The sequence below is a fragment of the Chrysemys picta genome, chromosome 8 (genome assembly GCF_011386835.1).
Source record: "Chrysemys picta bellii isolate R12L10 chromosome 8, ASM1138683v2, whole genome shotgun sequence".
Classification (NCBI taxonomy): domain Eukaryota; kingdom Metazoa; phylum Chordata; order Testudines; family Emydidae; genus Chrysemys; species Chrysemys picta.
In genome coordinates this window covers 51052076-51068272 of record NC_088798.1, presented here as the reverse complement: position 1 = coordinate 51068272, position 16197 = coordinate 51052076, and positions in this window count along the sequence as shown.

Below are 16197 nucleotides of genomic sequence, written 5' to 3'. Positions count from 1 at the left end.
AAATATAAATGGGAAATATTACTTAACTGTGTCTACCTTTTAGTGTTCATCTCTTTTTTCTTCATTGAAAAATTGGGTATTTATTTTAAAATAGAAAGTAGTGCCCGCTTTAATAACTGAATGGAGTCTTCTGCAGAGAGGAGCTGTCTGCATGCCATTTGGACCACCTCCATAGGACTTGCGTACATAGTGTAAAATAAATTACATTGGAAGATGACTCCATGTCACTGGTTGCTCTAATAATGGAAATGGCCCACTGCAAGGCTCTGAAACAAGGCACTGCTCTGCCAAGTAGCAAATGTAAAATAAAAGTATAACACTAAGGGACCAAAGTATCTTCACAGTTTCAAACAACCAAAGTAAAATTAAAGTCAACAAGTGTGCAGTAATATCTAAATTACCACAGAAAATAAAATCAATAATACACATTGACTGGCTCAAAACAGGTGTTTTTGGTTAGAGGAAAAAAAAGAAACTTGCAGGTGGGGGAAAAAGAAGTCATTGGTTGACCTTAGTCTCCTTATAGAAAAGGTGCAGTGATCATATGCTACAGCCCCTTAATTTAAAAATCTGCCACAGTTGTTGGGTGGAGTCCTCTATCACAACCTGTGATGGGGAATGCAAATGTTAGCGCCATTCCCCACTTTTCTCTGCCTACAATTACAGAGACGCCCCAGGTGGATCATCAGACCACAATACTTTCAACTTGGATCCAAACTTTGTGGCTTGGGCACATCCTTAACTTTTACTTAGAGATTAAAGAAGAGAGTGAACATGCTCTCAAGTGAAAATGCAATGTCAACAATATTAGGAGAATGCAGAATTTTCTGTACACCTTACACAGTACAGCTCTGTATGTAATTATATTAAATTCTTCTCTAATATTTGGGATAATAGCACTAAAGGGGGAAAAATGACAATTCAGGCCTTCTGTAGTGATATTAATTTCAGAACAGCAGAAGAAGCAACACCAGAGTTATAAAAACAATGAGGAGTCCAGTGGCACCTTAAAGACTAACAGATTTATTTGGGCATAAGCTTTCTCCATGCATCTGAAGAAGTGGGTTTTTTACCCACAAAAGTTTATACCCAGATAAATCTGTTAGTCTTTAAAGTGCCACCGGACTCCTAGTTGTTTTTGTGGATACATACTAACATGGCTACCCCTCTTATTCTTGGTACCAGAGTTATAATAAACATAAGTAATATTGAGATGTTTTTCCTAGTGATCCCTTGATAGCACTAACTTTGAAAACTACAATGGTAATAAAATGATTTACTTTAATGGAACCTAATTTTCAAAAACCTTGTGAGGAGTGTCTGTATTTTAATAGTTCCGCATGCAAGTTGCTTTGCATTTGAGTACATATGTTTTACTGTGACAATTTTTTTTTTTTTTTTGCTTGGTGCATTCGTTCATATTGCAAATCTAGCAAGTAACATTTTATCTGTGCTTTGGCAATGTTTTTTGGTAAAGAGTTTTTGTTTTACTTCCTTGCCTGTATGGAAACAAATTAAAAACTTTTTTTCCAAAATGTAATTCGACAGGATATGAACACAGAAACAGGTGCTGGCTCTCATTCACATTATCATCATTGGTATGTAAGGAGGTTCACAAATGCAAGATATGGAATTACTAATCCTAAAATGAAGATGAAGTGAAGCTTAAAGGTCAGCACAGCTGATAGGCATGTTTTTGCAGCATAATTATTTCTGAAATTTTATTAAACTTCTTCAGGTTACACACTGTTCGAAATGCCAGGCATCAGCTAGTTGAGTTCCAGTATGAGTTTTTGAAGTTATACAGATTAAGATCGGTCATGAATGGAAAAGAATGCTGTTTTTTTTAAAAATGTATAATTTGATGCGGAAAACATACTTGAATTCTTAAAAAAACTCTCCGTCTTGAAGACTAGATCATTCTGGACATTGCTCATATACACAGAGACCTTAAATGGCAGGTTGCTATTTTGAATGTTCTCCAGGCCAGCAGTGACTAAAGGACATGACCACTGAGCTGACAATGGTGGCCAGTCTAGTTCCCAGGCGCTGAATCCTCATTACAAATTTCACTCCACAATTAATCTCAACTGCCTTGGTAGCATTGTCTGGCTATAGTGAAAGAAGGACAGGAGACATTTGACATGGGTTTAATCAGGCCACAACTTTATTATTAGATGTCTGGAACTACCTGGCAGATAAAAGTATGCAGTGCAGGTAACCCCATGTTTATTCTGTAATTAGCCGAGGGGCTTTTACCAGCTCCCACTCTTCTTCCATCCAGGTCCCTCGAGCAAATTTATTGCTGGGACCTTACCATACCCGGGGGGCTCCCATCAGCTTCCCTTCTTTTTCCATCCAGGTCCCTCCAGCAAATCCATTGCTAGGACCTTATCATCCACCCCCCTCATAGGAGGGTGAAGGTGGGCTACAAGAATGGGGGGTAGGCTCCCTGCCGTACCAATAATAGGAGTCCCCAACCGCCCCCGTCCATTCCTCTTTTTACGTTCTTTTCCAAACCATTGATCCATTCACTGTATACCTTTCCTATGGAGCACCTGCACTGGACATCCACCTTACACTTAAATAATGAGTTGTCACATATAGCCTACCGCCTTCATGCCATACATGAACAGAGCCCTTCCTGAACCCACTGTGGGGAAGGCGAATAAACCCCAACTGCACCCAAGCCAATATGGTGGTAAGGGAAAAATTCCTTCCCAGCCCTCCTATAAAAGGGGTGGCTAGCGTAATGCCCAAAGCAGGTCTTGACCAAACCTGGTATTTGACCACATAAAGGGGAGGGAGGGTGGGTCCTGCTTCAGACTGCTCGGTGTAAAAGGGAGGCCCAGGGCTGCCCCTTTTAAACCCTGCATTCCCAGGGATGAGTCAGCAACCATGCTGACCCCTTTTGCAACAGTTTTCATCCTCCTCTCCCCACAAGCCATAAAGCACTGTTCCCTTCAATCAGCCAGCCAGCCAAATACCTCTCCCACCCAGTTAAAGGTGAAGAGCAGTCAACCTCAAAAGAGATTCACAGGACTGTTTTGGCCTGGGATCTAAATACTCTCTTGCTTGTAGAGGTGGTCCTTACAGGTTAGATTTGAACTAGGTTAGCAGGGCAAAATGGAGAACCTTTAAAATCTGCTGTTTGGCTTATCTTTTTTAGAGGATAAATGCAGCATTTTAATTTCCACTGCTGTCAATATGGTATCTTTCACCAGCAATAAATTCACTTATAGCTGAAAAAACAAAGAAAAAGCCACAAATGAAATAAAAATTCCACCTAATGCTTTCTGGCTGTAATGATTTATCATTGTTACAATGGTTATTTGAGACTATCTAAACAGTAAGCTATTAAATGTACAAACCTATGCTGAGAGAGAATATCCAGAGTACACAGTTAAGCACTCAGAAGTCAGAAAATGCCAAAATTAAGGGTGAATGTGCTGGAGGATACTGAGGCCAAAGCCAAAGATTATATGCCCACATCCATGAATGGCCCTGCCTACCGCCAGTAATAAAGCCTTACCCAAGCAAATCAATTCAACCCTCAATCAAATCACTGCATTCTCTACTTCCTTCCCATTATATTAATTCATCCCCCTTTCTTAGATCACTATGTCACCAGTTCATCCCTTTTACTTAGTTTGTATGGTCTTTGGAGCAGGGGCCATCTTTCATTCTATATCTGTACGGTGCTTACACAGGGCTCCTTACTGGGACCTCTAGCAACTACCATAATGAAAATAAATAAAATGGTCATATTCACTTAAATTAATTCACCCATCAATCATATCAGTTAGTCCCCCCATTAATTAATCAGATCACTTCACCCTTTCTTCCTCGCCTCCAATCAGTTCATTACCATCAATAAATTGCACTTCAAAGCATTTTGCCACAATTAATAAAATCAGTTCAAATTTTCCTCCTTGCAACCCCCATCACTGAACGCCATATATAACATATGATACGCCTGGGGTTGCCAAATACAGGTGCTTGTCTTTTGCATCCCTAACACTGAACTCTGACTTTTTCCATTCTGCTATGCGTACATCAAATTCATTGTCATTATGGTTCAATTCATGTCTATTTTACAGGAAGTTCTCCTTAGGGTGTCCACAGTGTAGATATACCTTCTGAGATGCTGGAAATGAAGAGTGCCAACAGCTTTCAAAGTGAAATCAGTGGAAGTTATACTTTCTGGAGTTGACAACATGTGTTCATTAAAATGAATGCTGGGGGGGTTCACCTGGCAATGTACATTTGACAAAGATTGTTATCACCCCAGTCTCTGGACACACATCAGAAAAAGTGGATAAACAAAGCAGAAAATTGAAGTTTATATGGAAGGATAATCTTATAGTTAAGGCAGTGGAGTGGGAGTCAAGAGAACTTGGTTCATTTCCCGGCCCTGGGACAGACATCCAGTGTGACGTTGGCAAATTACTTAATTACTCTCTGCCTCCATTTGTCATCAGTAAAATGCAGATAATAATAATAATTCATTCTCCCACCCTTTGTCTGTGTGGTCTGTTTAAATTAAAAGAATTCTGGGGAAGGGACTGTTTCTTTCTATGATGTTCATGGTGCCCAGCACAAGACCCAAATCTTGGTTACAGCCTCTGGGTGCTCTGTAATACAAATTATACCTACTAGTAGTAATACATAGTAGGTTTCATTCGGTTTTGACACTTTTAAAATTCGTTTTTGTTCTTTTCCTCACTTCATTTTTGCTGTAAAGAAAAAAGAAAATGATCATATGACCTGAAGATGAAAAGGCTAGATCCAGATTCAATAAAGGCATATATGGAATATTAAGGCCAGCTGCTCTGGTCTGCCAAATCCACTGTGGAATTAAACAGACCAGAAACAGCCAATAGAGAATTTTCCCTGTATAGATGAGCTCTCCCCAAATATACTGCTGGCAGAGATAGTGGAGTCCCTGCCCCTCTCTTGTAAGAATGGGGCAGGTTGGGTTGTGCAAGTGGTGGGCTGCGGTCAAGAAGGAGTGTGGCAGAACAGAGCTCATGAGGGACCTTATGCCCAGGAAATAAGTTAAAGCTCTTCCTCAGTGCTTCTAATTAATGCCAGGGCTGGAAGTTACATAATCAGGTTGATGCAACTTGTTCCCTGTGTCCCTCTGTCTCCAATGCATGTGAGGAGAGCTCAGGTGGGTAGAGAATCCAGATTTCTGTGAGTGAGCCTTAGTTTAGGAAGTCACTTCTTCTTCTATTACCTCAGAGCCCAGGGCTGAATTTCAGACCCTGTTGAAATCATTTAGAGTTTTGCCATTGTCTTCAAAGGCACCAGGGTTAGGTCTGTAAACCAGCAGAGCAAGATAATTGGTCCATTTTTTACCAGGCAATGAGGTGGATTGAGGACTGGAAAAGATTTGTTGTTTGCTGTTAGGGTTACTTTATCTTCTGATACGTAATTATTTTACATTTGGAAGACTAATCCATTGCATTTGAGGTCACATTATGACATTAAATTATGTCAAGGCATTCAGAGCCTGGGTTCTTTTTATACATTGAATTAATAACTAAATATGCATTACAGTTAATATGCTGGATGTGGCGTGCTACTATATTCACCCTGGAATAATTAACGAGAGCTAGGCACATGTAGGGAAAGGCTAATATAGCTCAGATTCTATCTTGCATATCTGTGTTCATGGCCATTTTGTTTATTTGGAATTCAGGAACTGAAACACTGAAATAGAACTAAAGCTACCACAATATTCCTGCCATTCAGTATTCATATTTATGAACATCCCTAATACAGTTGCTTTGAAACTCTTCTGACATTTGAAGGCAAATAACACATTCCTTTTTAAAATATAGACACTTCCTGTATTCTGTTTTTAAAACCAGCATGCCTGCAGTACTGCCAATGAAGATACAACACCTACCAATGCTGCAGCAAGCTGTCAGTTGGCCCAAGGCATAAAATTAACAGCCACCTTAGTTTCCAGAAAGGCAATAGCTTTTCTCTCTTTCATGTGTGTCTATAACAGTTACCATTACAGGAAAGTTGTAGTATAGCAAGAGATGTTCAAGTGATAAGTAAAACAACCACCAAAATGTGTACTATATAAAGATGGTTGGTTTTTTTTTCATCAAAACAGTTCTTTGAAATGAGTCTTTTTGACCAAAACACAAATTGTATCAGAAAATTTTCATTTTGGAACTGATTATTTTGTCAGTAAATGTTTTCACTTTTCAAACACCAAAGATATTTCCTGAAAAACAATTTTATTTCATGCAAACAGATTTCTAATAACCAAGAATTTTACAATTTTTTTCAAAACCTGAAAAAAATGCTTTTCAGTTTCAGTTTTTCTTTGGGAAAAATGTCCTTCCCCAGTCTGGAAATTTACAAAAAAGAATTTTTAAAACAGTGCAAATATATAAAAAACAGCTCTAGTTAAGTGTAGACACATAGAATTATTGATCAGATGGCTAGAAAAGTTATTCATTTATTTATTATTATGAATTAATCTGTATGATAGATCTTAGAGACAGCATATTCACAAAAAGGAAGACCTGGTCCTTGAGAGCATACAGTTTAATTTTTATTGGTTTATCATGTGTGATTCCTTGTGTTTTGAAATACTGTTCACTATATCTTTTCCAGTATACAATGCATATATCTCTGTACAATGCATGACATTGTGACTTTCTCTTGCGAGTTTATTCTATCACCCAACTGCCCTACTAGTAAGAATTTTGTATTGCTACTTGGGGTAAAAGTATGCCCTTTTAAAATGCATATTCAAAAAGGCTGAAATTCACAGAGCTTCGGTGGAGCATAGACTGAGCTGGTCCTTTGCAGGGTGATGAATTTTACCCACATAGTAACAGTGAAAGGGTGTGGGACTTCCCCACAACCCAGGGGAAAAAAACAACATTTTAAGATCTGAGGTTTCTTAATGGAATCTTCTCTATTGATCTTATGGGAACTGGTCATGGTAGTTTCTTTGCCAGGCTTTATTGCATTTAATAAATGGAAACCATGGAATTTCTGCACATAGCTCATTTATTTTCCCCCCAGTTTCCTGAAGGTCTGCCCTTAGTAACTCATTAACATACAGTTTTCATTTAACTGCATTCGCTCTTTAATGACAAGTAAATGTGAGAGCGCTTAGAATAAAATCTTGGTTAGCAATTTGCACTCCAAATAATTTCAGTATGGATCGCGCTTCAGTGTGATCCTTCACCATACATCTGGCAGGAGACGACTGCACTGTGAGTCTGGAGTCCAGAGCGTAAAGGTGAGAGCACACATTATGGTATGACATCTTCTGTGTTCAGTTTATTGGAAAGGCTTCATTATTTTTAGCTGTGCTTCTTTCTAAAAAAAAACTATTAGAATTAATGCTTTTGATGTCATTCAAATAAATGCACAAATATTTCTTATTGTGCTCATTTTGTCATTGCAAATAGACTGTTGTATCTCAAAAAGAACAGAGCTACGGTAAGTCAGAAACAGTTCAGAGCATTTTCATACATTTGCCTGTCGATAAGACTTCTAGCATTTCTTTGTATCACTACCATAATATGAAAGTATAGCAAAGCTTTTATGTGTGTCAAAATTAATTAACTAGTTGCCCAGTGGTTGAGCATACAAAACACTTTGCTTTGGTTTTGCAGTAATTACAGTTGATTTTTTTGTTGCTCTTGTTATGCTGCAGCTTTTATTTAGAGTTAAAAAGTCAGAGGAATTTTGCATCTGTCAATCCTTAAAATCCTATCAAAAGGTGTAATGAACCTTCTTACATAAAGAAGATTTTTTTCTCCTTTGCAAAGGAGTGTGTGGCTCCCATGGGTGCTATGTACACAGCGAATACAATAAGATGGAAAAGAGAATATTGTTTTAAAAAATTATCAAGAAATTAAAAATAATAAATCCTGAAAAATCGAATGGTCTTGAATAGATCATTTAGGGAGTTCTACTTCAATTGTTTTAATATTCAATGGTGTATCTCCAGATTATGAGTTGGTTGTGATGAATCTCAGTGCAAATACAATAGAGTAGGAAAAGATAAAATCAATGTTTAACACAGTTTCACTTACTGATCAAAAAAAAAAAAAAAAAAGAGGAGGAGGAGAAAGAAGAACTTGACCAAATCCCTGATGCAACTCTAGTTAAATCAAGATTATTACACTGTGGATTAATTTAGTCAGCTAATTAAAAGGCCTGGGTCAAATTCTGTCCTCTCTCACTCCTCACTAAAATCAGTAGGGCTGTAGGAGCCCAGGTGAAGACAGATTTTGGCCCTCTGTGCTCAAATTTAAAACTGTATTAATTGTCTCTGCGCAGTGCTCCAGTAGATGGAGAAGCATTGGTATCTTATAAGAGAGGAATTATCCAAGCTGGGAGCCCTTATGTCAGTCTCCTTTTTGCTGTAAGAAGACCATTTCCCTTGCTCCAGGGGAAATGGGAAAGCACTTCCAACATCTTCCCAACCCCTCGCCACAATCCATGAGAAACAGAATGGTCCTGGATGTTTTTTCTCTGACCCTGACTCTCCATGTGAGGAGCGGATGGAGAGAGAGAGATGGGGGAGCTCATGGGGAAGCACATGGACTGTTTAGTTCACATACAAATGCACACATTTGCTTTGCTGATTATGGGCCTGCTTGGGGAGATGGACTTCTGATAGATACATTTATTCCCTTCCCCCACCAAGTTCTCTCAAAAAAGATGATGCAATGTCACATCATCACAGGAAGACAAATTTATGACAACGTATAACCATGAGCATAAGTGGTCTCTCCCTCCTGTTTTGATCTTCTTTAGCACGGTTGCTGAGATAGTGACCTCACAGAGGACTGATGTTGACATCAGACCAGCAAGCTAGGAGTCTTGAGACAATCATGCTCCTGCGACCTGCCCCTGGACTGATGTCACTATCTGCCACTGAAGCATCTTTTGATATTAGAATATTATGCAAGAGCTGCTGAGCCAGTAATCTTCACAGAGCATCCCTGTTGATAACTCTAAAGATGCTGAGCCACAAGGAGGCTACCCTGCTTGGTTCCACACACAAAACCTGATTGCTTGGGTTTTATGTCCAGGGGGATGTATTTCACCTTGGGAGCCAAATCATGACCCTTCACCCTTGGTAGTCTTGGAGAGCCCTGACTGAGTGGAAACCGAGCAATTCCACTGTGGAAAAAGGGGAAGAACATTTGGAAGGCCTGCACAAGGATCCATACCCTCTGCATGCTCAGGACTTCTGTTCTAAAAGAGCTTTCTGTGTCCAATGTGCAAGATCCACCACTATGCAGATCCACCTGCCAATTTCCACTTAGGAAGACAGCATACATTGGTGAGGGGAATGGGAGGGACTCAGCGGGGAGTCTGCAGGGACTCACAGCCTGGCCATTCAGACTGCCTTGTGGGCTTCAGCAGCTGGCTGGCCCTTAAGAAGCTCCGGCTTTTTACTGTTTAAGTTAGCAAAGATAGCTAACAAGCTGATCTCACTGCCACCTTTCAATCCAGAGTGACAATTCGTATGACTCAACTCTTAGCTCCAGATGTTTAAATAGGTTTGTGAAGCCTTTTTTGTTATTATTTATTAGTAATATTACTATTAACAAGTAAAGAATCAAGTTTAAAGAACTCTTAAGGGAATGCCATTGAAAGCTGAGAGAACATGATTTCTGGATCGTAATATAAGTGGACATTTCCTGCTCCATGAATTAAAAGTATCGTTTCTTTTCACATTAATTCCAGCCTCTCAGAGAAAACTTCACAGTCAGACATCCAACATGATGTCTTCAAAGACTGTGCAGGCTTTTTAGGGTTCCCTTTCCATTTCCTTATCACTAGGCTTGCACGGCTTTAACTTAAAGGACCTGATTCATCCCTGGCTTTCCTCCATTAGCTTCAATGGAGTGACACCAGGAATGAATTTGGCCTGCTGTGTTTGAATATGGACAAACTGTATAGAAATAATAACGAGACGTACGCTATCTCTCAGAATTCATACTTGCTTGTTGAAAGAGAACATTTCCCACTGAATGGAAAGCCTACAGGACTAGGAAATGAAAATGCAGTCGATGAAATTTGGGGAGTTAATCCTAACTGTTCCTAACAAATCTGAACTTCGTTATAATTCAAGCGGAAATGAGCTTTCTCATAATATTTCTGTTCTACTCTTTATGCCCTCTTACTATTTAAGGAACCTGATAGCCTATATTAATGCTAACTTCTGTGCATACAGGGCCAAATCCTCAGATAGTGTAAATTGGGGTTGCTGCCAATGCCAATTTATATGAACTGAGCATCTGGCCCTTATTATTTAAAAAAATACTAATCTTGTTTTCAGTCGTAGGTCCATTACATTTCTTGCACAGACATTCTTTGATAATTTCTTTTTATATTCATTCTGGTTGCTTTATTTATTTATTTTTACTCGTCCTTTTTTATTCCCTGTTTAACTGTAAATTGTTTTCCAGAGAGATTTCCTCTGAGGATTTTCCTATTGCTTTTGGCTGGATTGGAAGAAAAGGATTATACGTTAATTCAATCCCAATTACAGTAAAATGAAGTATGTGAAAGGAGTAGTGACAGAAAAACCTCTTCTCCAGAGGTGTGTACAGAATCTAGTAGCTGTGTCAATAGCTGTGCTAATTGACACAAAAAAATCCATATGACAATACTGCTTTGCAGTGCATTGTTAGAAATAAAAAACAATGAGCAATCTTTTCAGTTTGAAATTAATTCACTAAAGCCATATTAATGGCAGTGTTTCAAAGATGTCATACTGTGCAACTGCAGATGTGTCTGCAGAGTGTATGTTCCAACAGTACTCCTCATGTATATTCAGCTACTCCACTCTGCTAACTTTCCACTGTTCACAAGTCTGTCTTATTTCCCCCTCCAGGAGCCCCAGGAGCAGGAGACAGGACTAAAAACAACACTCCTTTGGTCCCAAATTCTACTCATAATTGATATTCAGAAGTGCAATGAATAATCAATCATTGTCAATTTTAGAAGGAATAATGAAACAGTCAGACAGATTAATATTGCCTCTCATGTTTGATTCTTAATTTGTAACATGCTAATGGTAGAAAGTAAAATGTTCATAAGTGAGTAGCAACTTTGAGTGCCTCAGTTTTTGGGTGCCCAACCTGAGACACCTTAAAGAAGCCCAAGTTTCAGAAAATGGTCAATCTGCACCCTCCAAAAATCAGGCCTGTTTATAGTTGGCTATACAAAAATCCAGAGTCTGAGAATCACTAGCTATATCAGAAAATCTTGACCCCTGTAGTCATTTTTCAGAAATTGTTTGTCACCTCTTTTCATTGAAGATCATGACTTTCACATTCTATCTGCCACAGAAATGCTTCCTTAACTAATACATTAGAAGGGACTAGGAAATGAACTTCTGCATTACTTTCATGTCAAGAGGTGAAATGGTACTTACTTTAGTCTCATTGGCAATTTACACATAAAAATGCAGAAGATCAATCAGCACTTTATAAATCTTTGTTTAAACCAACTAGGCACCTTCATTTCACGGAGGAATCATGTTGGCTAATGTAATCAATATTTTAAACATTAAGAAACATTTTAGTTTTTATTGATCATCTCTTGAAAGTTTTAAATGGTGCATATTATCCAAATAGCTTAATTTAGCCACCATATCTTTCATCTCTTCAGTACTCGTTGTTATGTCAATACCTCACTAAGTGTCTCTGTGTGTCTCAGGTGGGTATTGTAGTTTTAAGAATGCTTGATAGAGCTCTTGTAGGTGCTTGTCTCTATCTGAGGGATTGGAGCAAATGCGGTTATATCTTAGAGCTTGGCTGTAGACAATGGATCGTGTGGTGTGTCCTGGATGGAAGCTGGAGGCATGTAGGTAAGTGCCTAGATCAATCCACACAAGCGGTCCATTTCCTGGACACTACTGTGCTAATAAGCGATGGTCACATAAATACCACCCTATACCGGAAACCTACTGACCGCTACACTTACCTTTACTCTCACAGATCTTGGGAGACAGACCTGTCCTCATTTACAGACAACCCCCCAACCTAAAGCAAATACTCACCAGCAACCACACATCACTGAACAAAAACACTGACCCAGGAACCTATCCTTGTAACAAAGCCTGATGCTAACTCTGTCCACATATCTATTCAAGTGACATCATCATAGTACCTAATCACATCAGCCATACCATCAGGGGCTCGTTCACCTGCACATCTACCAATGTGATATATGCCATCATGTGCCAGCAATGCCCCTCTGCCATGTACATTGGCCAAACCGGACAGTCTCTACGCAAAAGAATTAATGGACACAAATCTGACATCAGGAATCATAATACTCAAAAACCAGTGGGAGAACACTTTAACCTGTCTGGCCATTCAATGACAGACCTGCGGGTGGCTATCTTACAACAGAAAAACTTCAAAAACAGACTCCAACGAGAGACTTCTGAGCTGGAATTGATATGCAAACTAGATACAATCAACTCAGGATTGAATAAGGACTTGGAATGGCTGAGCCATTACAAACATTGAATCTATCTCCCCTTGTAAGTATTCTCACACTTCTTATCAAACTGTCTGTACTGGGCTAGATTGATTATCACTTCAAAAGTTTTTTTCTCTTACTTAATTGGCCTCTCAGAGTTGGTAAGACAACTCCCACCTGTTCATGCTCTCTGTATGTGTGTATATATATCTCCTCAATATATGTTCCACTCTATATGCATCTGAAGAAGTGGGCTGTAGCCCACAAAAGCTTATGCTCTAATACATTTGTTAGTCTCTAAGGTACCACAAGTACTCCTGTTCTTTTTGCAAAACATAGGTAGCACATTGACTGATTACAGCAATGGACAGGGTGTTGGGAATCGCTGATTCTGTTCCTCATGATACTGTATGATTTTGAACATGATATTTATCACTTCTGTGCCTTACTTTATCAATCTGTGCAATGCCCAAGGTAATACTTTTTTTCCTGCTGTTTTTCACAAGAATGTAATAGACATTAATTATTGAAGTGCATTGAATCTGATTCAAAGCCCACTGAAACCAATGGTGGGATTCCCAATTATTTCAATAAGCTTTGGATCACGCCTTTTTTTATTCTGGGTTGAAAGGTGCTATATGGGCCTGACCCAAATTCCATTAGAGTCCACTGATTTCAATGGGAGTTGGAGTAGACTCTCTAAGAGCAAAATATTGTAGTAGTTATGAGATTCCATGTGAAGACTGTGGCAGCTGGTATTCCCTCAATGCCAAGGAGAAGCTGCTAGTCATAGATCCAACTCCTTTCATTTCAGTAAACAGGTGCATCACTGCAATTGCAGGGGGACAAGCAAGACCTCTTCTAGAGGTACAGTATGTTCCTCTGCCAGATGTGCTCTCCAACACTCCTAGAGGCATTATGCCTGCTCTTGGCAACCACAGCCATTGCTCGGTGCATCTTTCCCACTCTATCCCCTACTATGACTCTGACCCTTCTTCCTTGAAAATTCTTGCCAGATTTTTTTCTTTGTAAACATCTTCTCTTTTCTCAAATTAAATAAATGTGATATCAAATATTCATTAATAAAGGAATGGATAAAATACAATAAAACAACAACAGGCCCTCTATTAGCTCACTTCTTGTTTAAAAAAAACTAATTTACAATTAAATAATGTAAACATTACTGGAGTTTACATTTCATGTTTTCTTTCATCTACAGTAATAAATGAGTTGCCATCTGCATGGCTCAATCGTCTGAGAAAATAGTAAGGCTCAAGACAAATGTACTAATGAAGATCCATTTCAAAGTTTATTCTTCTCTGAGTGGAGAACAAGAATCAACCTTGCTTTGAGCAAACCAAAGCACAGGGAAAGCAATGTGTAACAATTATATATTGTACGTGGATTCTTCATAACTTTTCACTTATAAATTTCAAAGACAGTCTGCCTTTAAGATAGAGAAGTTTCTTAACATGGACTACAGTAGATCACAGTCCAACTTTTATTAAACTGGATATTTTTTCCCTTGAGAGGATTGGACAAACCATCAGCACTACACAGGGAAACTTGACTGAGTGTCAGATGTGCACGTAATATGAATAAGCTTGATCTTTCAGTAATGCATATACTTATATTTAAGTCTCACTGGGAGTCTGGGGGGGGGGGGGGTTGCATATGTCTGAATTGCAGAACTCGGCTCAAAGTCTTTCATATTTTATTTTTCCTGACATAAGAACACAGGAATTGCCAAAATTGATCAGGTCAAAGATCTATCTTGTCTGGTATCCCTTGTTTCTCAGTTGTGAATGCTAGATTCTTCAGAGAAAAGTGATATCTGAAAACATGAGGATGTATATCTCTTACTCATTTCTAAATGTAATTATGGATATCCTTATTATTCGTATACAAGTCTAATCCTATTGAGAATCGTTCTAAGCTCTCTAACTCAATAACAGTGAGTTCACTTGTTACTTACAAGTATAATCTATCATCAGTTTTAAATTTGTTGCCTTTTGATTTCTTTGACTTTTTGCATTGTGCAAATGGGTAAACAGGAAGTTCAATTTACCTTCTTTATGCCATATCATCTTTTCTTTTCCTTTCTAAATGATATAGCCAGAGACTCCAGTTCCTTGTAAGTGGACATACTGTGGACGTACTCCATGCAGAAAACTTCAAGTTAATGGGACTGCATATAGGTGCAGTAGTCCCTTACTGTGCAAGGTTAAAGGATCAGACCCCTACTCTCTTTATACACCCTCACACTAGTCTTTCCAAACCTCTAATAATTTTCCTTCTCCGAGACTTTTCCTTTTACACTAAATCCTTCCTCAAATTTGGTGACCAAATCTAAACACAGTATCCAGGATGCAAGCATAGCATCTATTTTTACTAGTCTGTGTCTTTTTTTTTATTTCAACCTAATATTGTGTTTGCATTTTAACTGCTGTTGTGCATTGAATGCTATTTCTCTTGCTATAAGTAGCTGTTTCCATTGATGGTGGGGGAGAAGAATTATTTCTGATGAGTATTTAGTGATCCAGGTGAAGTATATTGATTGTCTCAGTCCTGTTATTAGTGGAGAGGTTTCCATATCACCATCGCAATTCCCCTATTTGTGACTCTTTTCAATAGTCTTACCATAAAAGCCAAGGAAGGAATGGCTTGAATGAAGAACAACCTACACAACACTAGAGACTGACCACTTAAGTTAAAGGTTGAAGTATACTGATGGGAACACTGTGGAGACGTTTGCATTGCTACTCTACTTACTGTGCCTTCAGTTCCCCAAGTTAGCAGTACTTTCAGAAACACTATATTTCTCCTTCAAAAAATTAGAGAATGGCAAAATAAGAGTAACTATGCTTTGTTGATTCCTGTGGTTGTATGCTTGTATGCTTTGGTGTTAAGTACTTTCCCCCCTGAACATTCCTTTTTCGAAGGACCTTAATAAAAGACTACTGAAGTCAATGGCAATTTTTCCGTTGACTTTAATGTGTTTTAGATCAGGCCCTTATACTGCAAGAAGATTTTCAGCTAATGACTATCTTGCTTTTTTATTATGTATTGTATATAATTTATAAAAAAAAATAACTGGGCTAAATATCGATGTGCCACGAGTAGCAAGATCAAGTGGTTGGTGCATCTAATAATCTTTTAGGATAGTTCTTTCCCTAGTAAAAGGCTAATAACATGCAACCTGAACTTTTTCTATCATGGAGATTTAGCAGCATGACTTACATTAAGATCAATAGGAGTCACACAGATTTGATCCCAGCTTTGAAAATTTTGTTGTTGCTGTCTTGGGGGTGTGTGTGTGAAAATTTGCTTATTCAGCTTTGACTTGTGTTGGTGACTTTCTTGTATAACAGTTATTTCCTCACTCTTGTGGTGATTAAAGTCCAAAATCAGCAAAGTACATAAGCATGAGCTTCATTTTAAATAAATGCTTAAGTCCTATGGGACTCTAAATACAAGTTGAGGTGCTTTGCTGAATCAGGGCCTAACTTACTTATGAATATAAATGGAAAGATAGGCAACAGCCTAGATATCCACCATGGAATTTTCTTGCTCCTGCTAATAATAGTTGTGCCACCTCACTGATGCAATCTGTGTTTATTAAGTAATCAGTATTATTAGTACAGTTGTTTTAAGTAAGTCTAAACAAAGGGACTTTTAAATGTAACAGTGGTGTGAGACTGA